The 10,005-nt window shown below is 38.6% G+C and overlaps 1 protein-coding gene across 9 annotated transcripts in view; it reads left to right on the top strand.

The window, feature by feature from the left end:
• The first annotated feature begins 4,317 nt into the window (after positions 1-4,317).
• si:dkey-178k16.1 (band 4.1-like protein 1) overlaps positions 4,318-10,005 on the top strand; it is a 78,503-nt gene continuing 72,815 nt past the window's right edge. For 5 of the 9 annotated variants that reach the window (XM_048177916.1, XM_048177918.1, XM_048177917.1 and 2 more), the window contains exon 1: positions 4,338-4,767. The gene's annotated coding sequence lies outside the window, so the exon portion shown is untranslated. Of the gene's footprint in view, positions 4,768-10,005 lie in introns of all 9 variants that reach the window. The other 4 variants (XM_048177919.1, XR_007182930.1, XM_048177921.1 and 1 more) reach the window with 4 other exon arrangements.

The raw sequence follows: 10,005 nt of genomic DNA, 5'->3' as shown, positions 1-10,005 counted from the left end.
AGTTTCTGTTGTTATTGACTTCCAAATATTTTCTAATTGTCCTTTTTGATGAAACTTTTATGCAATCTATTTTTGAGTCCATTAAAGGGGACATATCATGAAAATGAATTTTTCGGGTCCCCGGTGCATCTACCAACCCAGAAAACATGAAAGAGGACAAGCCAGTAACTTTGTTTTGGCAAGCCTCTTTCTGCAAGCATGTGAAAAAAACAAGCCACTCAGATTTCGCTCCCCTTATGACATAGGAAGGGAATCTTATTATAATATTACCTTCTCTTAATCTGCACATTTCCACCCATGGTACAGTCATCAACTCCACAGCAACTTCATAAATTTATCCACTAACCATTCAGAAACGTCCAGTTTCATTCTAAAAGTTGTAACTTCTTCCTGAGTCTCTCCATCAGTGTCGACTCCGGTTTGAACAATGTAAGGCTGAACAAAAATTAGCATTAGAAACACTAATTTGACTAAAGAGTTTACATTGGTGTGGATTAACCATTACAGAATCTTAAACATTGGTCATCACCAATACTGTTAGTTTAGGGCAGCTGTGGCACAAACCTTACATTGAGTGGTGGTCTAATAAATTTGTTAAGCAGTGTATATATATAGGAATTCTGCTTGCTTTGTACACACACTTGTGTATATAAGGACTGTCATTTGTACACTCCACTGTAATTTTCTCAGCATGCACACTCATTTCCTGTGCTGTAATTACAAATGAACTCCCACTACAGAGCACATTTCCTATCAGGCTATTGTACTTCACTATTTAATACGGCTGTATATGCAATAATACTCCAGAAATTAGTGCAATTATTTGTACAGATAGAAAAATATTTGAGATATTACATTCCAAAACTTTAATAATAAAAAAAGATATCAGGCAGCAGGCCGTCACATAAAATGATTGCTTTCAGTTTCATCAGCAGTGCATTTAAGATGGTTGCCTTAATTCAGAAGTGAAAGATTTCTATCAGTCTGTAAGTAGAAGGGCTTTCAGTAAACCGGTTGTGCACACAGGGGGTTTTAATGTGTTTGCATGGGGTCAGGATTCTGTCTACATCATTAGATATTTGGATTTATGGAGGAGGATGTGGATTGAGCATGAATTGAGCTGAATTAAGTTTAAAATTGTCCTCTTATAATTTTGCTTTACATACATTATGGCTGCTGGATTGTGTATTTGTGTATTTTTTTTTGTTGTACATTTGCATTTTCCTCTTAATTTGTGTTTTAAATTCCCAGGTTTATTGCAATATTAGTTTGTGACAAACTACAAAAGATGTGCATGTGTAATGCATGTGGTATCTTAAAGATATAGTTTATCCAGAAATTAAAATTCTGTCATAATTTGCTCATCCTCATGTCTTCCAAAACCTGTATGACTTTCTTTATTCTGTGGAACATAAGAGAAGATATTTTGAAAAATGTTAAAATGTAAAATGTCAAAAATATTCGGTTACCAACCATTGACTTCGATTGTATGGACAAAAACAAAACAAAACACGTTTTTTCTCAAAATATCTTCTTTTATGCTACACAGAAGAAAGTTTATTGACATTGAAACTGAAACTGACATTTGGACCTTCAACCCGTTGAACCCCAGTGAAGTCCACTATATGGAGAATAATCCTGGAATGTTTTCATCAAAAACCTTAATTTCTTTTCGACTGAAGAAAGAAAGACATGAACATCTTGGATGACATGGGGGTGAGTAAATTATCAGAAAAAATTTCATTCAGAAGTGAACCAATCCTTTAAAGTCCCTGTAAAGTCAATTCTGAGAATTCTTTCTAACCACTTTATAAATGTTACAAATGTATTGCTGAAACACATTACAAAGTCTGTGAATTGTGTAATGCTTAATTGTGAAGTTAGAGCGTTAAACAGTTTTTCACCAAGTCTCTGCTCAGGATTTTTTGGGCGGAGCTATAACGGGGGTCTAATGACGCACATCGTCCCCCGAGCATAGCCCCTCCCCTAACACTATATAACTGTCGATGACGCACCGAGCGCGGCTCCGCCTCTAACTTTACAGCGGTTCACTCGCTCAATCTCGAGTGTCATTACAGTCATACAGCTCTTTGCACATTTAGCTAGTAATACCTTTGTCACGCAAATGCATATTACATGGTTGTTATAATATACAATATATGCTCGGTCTCCTTATTTAAATTTCCTAAAACGATGATATGAAGGATTTCATCAGACAGCTGGGGTTCATTGATAATCCGCTGTTTTTGGTGAATGTGACTGAACAGACCTCGGCCCACCCCCCTCCCGCCTCGGCCTTCTTACCGTCCCGACGATAACCGATGATATATGGGGCCGGACAGTCTCTCTCCCGTCCCGGCCTTCATTCTCCCGTCTCGCGGCACCGTCATTTGTCGACTCGACAACAGTCCGGCAGTACGTGCCCAATGAGTGTAAGTTGTCGTGTGTGCTTATGTTATAAATAGTAGGTAGTCCACAGTAACTCTACTAAAATGTGCAACCCTCTAACGTGATTCTTTTGTTTATATGCATCAGTATTTTTGAGGTTTGTTTGACTCATTAGAAGTAAGTTGAGACGGCAGCTCTCGCGAGTGGGTGTGGTTTCAGCGCCGACAGTGGACACGCCCCCAGCGTTTGAGAGCAGAGAGCGCTGCCTATTTTTTTCGAGATTTTGATAGCTTATTTCATTTACTTGCCGATTTTTTTAATCATTCAAATTTGGCTGGGTGGTTAATAACACATTTTTCTGTGGTGTGACAAACTCAGAACACATACTTTAAAATGACTTTACAGGGACTTTAAAGGGACTTTGGCCCTGTCCCAAATAGCACCCTAAACCCTCACGGTCTTCCTCTGAGTCCGCACTTTCACGACGTAATGCCGCTTTGACTGCCGGGTAAAGTCCTCTGCGTAGCTCACAGTCTTGCAGGCTCAGCAGAAGTGTGCATCGAGGGCGCATAGCAGCCGCAAAGGGGGCGCTCATGAGCACCCTTCTTTAAGCTTAAATGACGAATGGAACACCCTACGGTCACCCTACAAGACCAAAAGTGCACATGAAGTGTGCCATTTGGGACAGGGCCTATATGTAGATTTCAGAAACCCTTGTTATTAGTGACACCGGTGGCTGTTAAGTGAACTGCAGCCAGTAACTTATTGCTTGCGCTTGCACTCCTGAAGGCAGGAACACACCAAGCCGATGGTCGGCCGACTAAGAGTCTCAGTGTGTTCTGCATCGTCGGCTGAGTCACTGTCGAAGCTAGTCAGTCCGCCGGGCCATCTGATCATTCTGATTGGCTGTTCAGCTACTGCCACCTGCTGGTACAGAAAGGCATTTCATCTTACGCAGGCGCAGAACGGACATGCTACTTGGCCGTCGGCTGTCGAGCGTTGGTTTGGTGTGTCAGGGCAACTGTGGACACAGACGCTGCCGACGTGAACCAACCCCCCAGTCTGCTTTCATCGCCACTAGTTCGTCGGTGTCGGCTTGTTGTGTTCCTGCCTTGATTCGTGCACACACTCCACAGTGACCTTATTTTCCCGTTAAACATCCCGAGCCCCCTCTTCACATAAAAATCAGTCTACAGACTTAAACGGTTTGTTCACCCAAAAATGAAAATTTTGTCATTTAATATGCTTCAAAGTCACGTGATTTCAGCAGTTTGATGGTTAGACACGCGATCCGAATCATGATTTGACACGTTGATTCATAACGCTCTGAAGCAGTGTTTTGAAATCGGCCATCACTATATAAGTCGTTATTTTGTTTTTTTGGCACACCAAAAATATTGTCGGCACTTTATAATATTAATATTGAACCACTGTACTCACATGAACTGATTTAAATATGTTTTTTGTACATTAATGGATCTTGAGAGAGGAAGTGTCATTGCTCCCTATGGAGGCCTCACTGAGCCATCGGATTTCAACAAAAATACCTTAATTTGTGTTCTGAAGATGAATGAAGGTCTTACGGGTGTGGAACGGCATGAGGGTGAGTAATTAATGACAGAATTTTCATTTGTGGGTGAACTAACCCTTTAAAGGACATTACATCGTTTTTTAAGTTTCATTACAAGCTGTTAACACATGGGCAATAAAAAAACGATTAATACATGGAAATTCGTAATACATATAGCCCCTTTAAATTTTCCATTGGCGCACATTGCTGTCTGAATAGCAACATACAAAAAAAAAAAAAAAAAAAAATTATTATTTTTCTAAATTTGTTAAAGTTAGTAATGATGTCCTATAAGACCTCTAAGTGTATATAGGGTGAATATAGGGTGAATTCAGGGTGATTGGGGCACTTTTTGCCATTGAGACGACTCGATGTTATAACTCAAAATATAGGCTACGATTATACAATTTATTCTCACATTAATGTATCTATTTCTTAAGCGGTTCACTGAATTACAGGAATGCGGACGTGCATAAAGCGGAATTGAGGCTCACAGCGCATCCGTGATGATGAAATCGGTGCGCGTTCAGTTCAGCGCTGCTCCCTCAGCTGTGAGGAAGGAGTTTGGTGTATTCCAGCGCGCATACGCCCCCTACGCGCCTCTCCTCCTCCTCTTCTCCTCTTTTCCTCTCCTCTCATCCATCCACCCGAGAGCTGCTCTTCCCCCTCTGTCCGCTGCTCCGCTCATTCATCCTCTCGGACAGTCTCCATCCTTTGACGGAGAACAGAAGAAGCAGGGCGGTGGCATTCGCAAGCCCTAAATGGTCGGCATTTGGACGGAAATCCGCGCGTCAAACCTGGAGAGACAGGTAGGGCTCTTTGTTGCGATGTCATCCGGCGTATGCTCACTATCCGTAAAGTGTGCACTATAAACAGGTTGAAACAGCGCTTGCAGCGAGGGCTCAGTCCATATGTCCTTGTGACGAGGCTTACATTTTTATCTTATTAACATTTTGTGCATCAGGCCGGTGACTTAACAAGGGCTTGCTACTGCTCTCAGTCCTGTGGTCATTTTATCAACGTAAAAAATGGGTTTATTAGAGAAGACATAGAAAGGATGCCGTTGTTATGCTGAACAATACGTGTAAATGAGCGGCGCGTGCCTGTCAGTGCACCTTATGGAGGAGGACAGTCCTGACCCTTATGCATTACGTGCATAAAGCTTAAAAAAAGGAAATATTAGGCTGTGTTTCTTCCCCGTTGGCCTGAGGTATTAAATGATTGGCCAGCCCCTATAGGTGATTGTATCACGCGCTGAATAACATTTATCTTCGTGGTCTGAATGCGGTGGAGTGGCAGCTTCACTTTAATTTAAAATGTTGCTTATTGGTGACTCAAATGTAACTGAGGTGTCAAGGCTGTTTAATGAAAAGAGGGTGTGGCACCAGGGGCAGTCGCGCGCGCTTCGTGTGGCTCGAGAAGCCAATTAACTGAAAGCTGTTGAGACTTATGGAGAGCGCGCGAGTACATACGCTCCACTGCTCTCCGTGTTAGTTTCCTATAATAGAGCGAAAGGAGCGCGCTGAGAGAAAAATTAACATTTGCCAACGCGTTTCAGAAAACAACTGGACTTGTTATGTATTTTTTGGCGTTTTATTGTGTGTCTTGTTGTTTATATACAGCACCCTTGTGGTTCAAGCCAGATTGTTTTGCTTGAAGAGACTCAGCTGAGTATACAAAGGCCTTCATCTATTGGATCTAATTGCTTTTCAAGCTTGGAAATATTAGAGAATTGTAAATTGGAAAAGTGGTGGAAATTTACAAAAACTTGACATAACCCAGATGTCTGTTTGCTTTTTCATCTGGAAATGTGTTTTTAGAGAGTTTGCTCATCTGCAGTGCAGCTCTAGATGTTAAAAAGACATTCAGATGTATTAAAGATGTTTGTAATTTAGTAAGCAGATTTTTTTAAAGATGCTATTAGATGCACATAATAATTAGATGTTTTGCAGATGTTCAGAGCTCTTGGAGATGTATGCTTACTGGGAAGTCAAGAAAAAATTACTATAATTGCGCACATTCTCTAGTTATATTTAACAATTCATGGGTTGTGGGGAAAGTAAAACCTACTTAGTGATTTCTCATTTGAATGTCTCAGCTCTTGTCATATATCACAGCTATTCAATGTTTTCATCCACACAATGTTTATTTTACGTTTCAGACATTTATATACACAGAAGTCCTTGGAAAAAAACATTTAGGCCTATAGTTTGATGTCTATGGAAGCACCCATAATACACCTTTTAAGCAATTTGACAACATGTTTTATTCACATCAGACATTGTGTTGGTATCTGTAAAGTTTATTCTTCTCCCGGCCACTTACTTTCATTTCTTTCAGAAAAAATGGATGAATTTATGTGTTGTAATTCCAACCAGTGTTGGGGGTAACGCAGTAACTTGAGATTATTTTTCACTAGTAAAGTAACGCAATATATTTTCAATTTAATATCTAAGTTACTTTTTCACATTTATTGACTGACAGCTCGGCCTGTCCACATGTTGAGCGAAATAAAGTGAAGTGCGCTGTGTGAACATGATGGTTATTGTAGTTCTAGACTCAATGTGAACACGCATTTACTCTTCTCACTTCCACAGAAACATTCAGTATTCTTCAAAATGAACAAAAACAGTGAAATGCAATCTCAGAATTTTATGTAAACATGTAATAATTAATTATATTAAATTATACAAATATACTTTATGCATTTAATCTCACTTTATTAACCGATGTCTTTGCTGGTGACCTTCAGTGATCTAATTCAACCATACTAATAAGCAAAAATGACTTTAGATTAGATTTAGAAATAAGAGTGCTGAACTTTCTTCTCCTGTATCCTATTCTTCTTTAATCCAGAATGGTTTGATGAAAGGTTTGTTTGAGCTGCGCCTCTACTCTACAGGAGTGAATATGCATTTCCTTCAGCCTGAGGCTTATTCATTTCACTTTTGCTGTGAAAGGGCCTTAACATTTGCAAAAAAACTTCTTTTTTTTTGTTATTAAAAAACAAACAAGCAAGCCCAGCCCAGGCGGATGTAAAAAAAGTAATGCAAAAATAATGTAATGCATTACTTTCCATAAAAAGAAAATAAGCAACACAATTAGTTACTTTTTAGGGAGTAACACTATATTGTAATGCATTACTTTTAAAAGTAACTTTCCCCAACACTGATTCCAGCATCTCTGATTCTCTCTGTTGCTGCGCAAACTAACATCACAACATCCACCGCCTGTTATAACTTAGTACAGATCAACTAACATCATCATTATAAAGGTGTTTATTGACAAAATACATTTCAGGATAATATAGTTAACATGTTTGTGAATATTTTGAATAAAAAGGAAAAATTAAATAAAAAGATATAGATCTATTCTAAGACATGCTTGAAGCGTTGGCATAGAAATAATAAGGTGATACAATCAAATATAATCTTAAAAAACAAAAGAAAACAAACAAAAAAACCTCACCCAGGGGCTCAGCTAGAATATTTTAAATGTGTGAAAGGGTAAAAATGGTAATTGCACACCTCTCCTCAACAAGCCGCATGATTTGATGTGTTATTCTTTAGCCGAAACTGTGCTGGATGAGTAATGTGCCAAAGTGTAATACTTTAGAGGTTTGTTCAATTCCTTAAAAAAAAAAAAAAACTCAAAGTATGAGCAATAGTAAACAGCAGGCATCACTATTTATTTAGCTAAAAAACAAAACAAAAAAAACAAACAAGCAAAAACCAGATGTTTAATTCATGTCAAGGCTGTAGCAATACAAAAATTCTGCAAGCTATTCCTGTATCACGTTGTTTGGTCTAATTGAGCTCAGCGTGCTATTAATGGCAAACTGCAACCGTCCCGTCCTACACACACCTCCAACATGCTCTCAGCATTCCTATATAACGTCCCATGAGTTCCCCTGATGACAGTATGCTGACATGTATTGCACTGTGCTGCATTTGGCAGTTTCAAAATATTAGGTAGGAATGCAACTAAGATCCTTTTTTAACAACATTTTTTCCCATGAGTACAAGAAAAGGGGAATGTGTTGCAAAGGTAGTCTGGAGGTAACCGGCCAAATGTGTGCTCTCAATTAACTGAACATTTAGGGCACGTTTACACGACAGCGATGTAGGCTACTACAAAAACTGAAAAGTTTTTCCTTTGCGTTTTTCGCAATGTATTCTGCTGCCGGGCCAGTAGTTGGCGATGTCACTTTGTAAAGAAACACTACACGCCTATAGACTGAACACACAGTACGCATGACGTCACCGTTTTCACAAATTCGCGTTTTTGTAGTTTACACAGAGACGATAATGGTATGGTTTTCAAAAACTTGCACTTGAAACGCCATTGTTGTGTAAATGAACAGTCAAAAAAAAAACACATAAAAAGTTTTCAGTTTTTAGTTGAAAACGATGTAAATGGCCCCATAGGCTGAGTCTGAAATAGAAGGTACAATAGCTGCTTTGTTGCTTTGGAGCAGAGACAGTCAATGACCCTGTCCCAAATGCATCCCTAAGTCCTTGCGGTCCATTTAGCCACCACATTTTGGTGACATAAAGCTGCATAAACTGTTGGGAATGGAGTCTGCACTAGCTCGGACCTGGCAAAAAGATGCTTCAAGCCGCCTGTGAAAACCATTCAGAATCATAAAATGACAAATGGGACACCCTACTGTCTCGTTGACTTTACAGACGGTCCATTGCAAGACCACAAGTTCACATTTCTGACAGGGCCTATGACTTGAAAAAATGTTGCATAACATATAATCTGATGATCTAGAACAAATTCAAGTGTGCTTTAGCTTTTCTCCAAGTGAATATCTGCAGTACTGACTACAGTGCTTACATAAGATCATAAAAATAAAAAATAACTACTTATAATTTAAAAAAAAGTTTTCCAAGATGTAAGTGACTTTTTTTCTTCAGTAGAACACAAATTATGATTTTTAACTCCAACCGCTGCCGTCTGTCAGTCAAATAATTGCAGTAGATGGGAACTTCATCTATAAGAGTAAATAAAGCTTGCAAAGACAAATCCAAATTTAACCCTGCGGCTCGTGACGACACATTAATGTCCTAAGACACGAAACGATCGGTTTGTGTGAGAAACCGAACAGTATTTATATCATTTTTTACCTCTAAAATACCACTATGTCCAACTCCGTTCATGACTCCTTTAGTGATGTCTGATCGCGCTCTGACAACGGAAGTGATGTCTCGCGCATATACTTCAATGAGTGTCAGACATCACTGCCGCTGTCAGAGCGCGATCAGACATCACTAAAGGAGTCATGAACGGAGTTGGACATAGTGGTGTATTAGAGGTAAAAAATGATATAAATACTGTTCAGTTTCTCACACAAACCGATCGTTTCATGTCTTAGGACATCAATGTGTTGTCACGAGCCGCAGGGTTTAATTTGGATTTGTCTAAGCAAGCTTTATTTACTCTTATAGATGAAGTTCCCATCTACTGCCTTTATACGACTGACAGACGGCAACAGTTGGAGTTAAAAATCATCATTTGTGTTCTACTGAAGAAACAAAGAACCTACATCTTGGATGCGCTGGGGGTAAGCAGATAAACATCAAATTTTCATTTTTGGGTGAACTATCCCTTTAATATAATTGAGATATTAATATTTGAATTAGTTTTATTTTTATATATATATTTTTTATTAAATTTTAGTAAAAACTAAAGTTTTAGTAAGTTTTTGTCATTTTTATACATTTAAAAAAAAAAATGTCTATTTTTATTTTAGTTTTAGTTGTTTTAGTAGATACACAAAATAAAACAAAAAATATTGCTTTGGCAACTAGCAGAAATATACAGAGCCCGACATGACATGCAAGAAAAAAAAAATTAATTGTGTGCATGATTTACTATTTCATTACTAAAGGTGCCCAAGAACCAGTTTTTACAAGATGTAATATAAGTCTAAGGTGTCTCCTGAATGTGTCTGTGAAGTTTCAGCTCAAAATACCCCATAGATTTTTTTTAATTAATTTTTTTAACTGCCTATTTTGGGGCATCATTAAATATGAGCCGAT

This window comes from Megalobrama amblycephala, linkage group LG24 (assembly GCF_018812025.1).
Source record: "Megalobrama amblycephala isolate DHTTF-2021 linkage group LG24, ASM1881202v1, whole genome shotgun sequence".
NCBI classification, from domain to species: domain Eukaryota; kingdom Metazoa; phylum Chordata; class Actinopteri; order Cypriniformes; family Xenocyprididae; genus Megalobrama; species Megalobrama amblycephala.
This window is presented reverse-complemented; position numbering and strand designations above follow the sequence as displayed.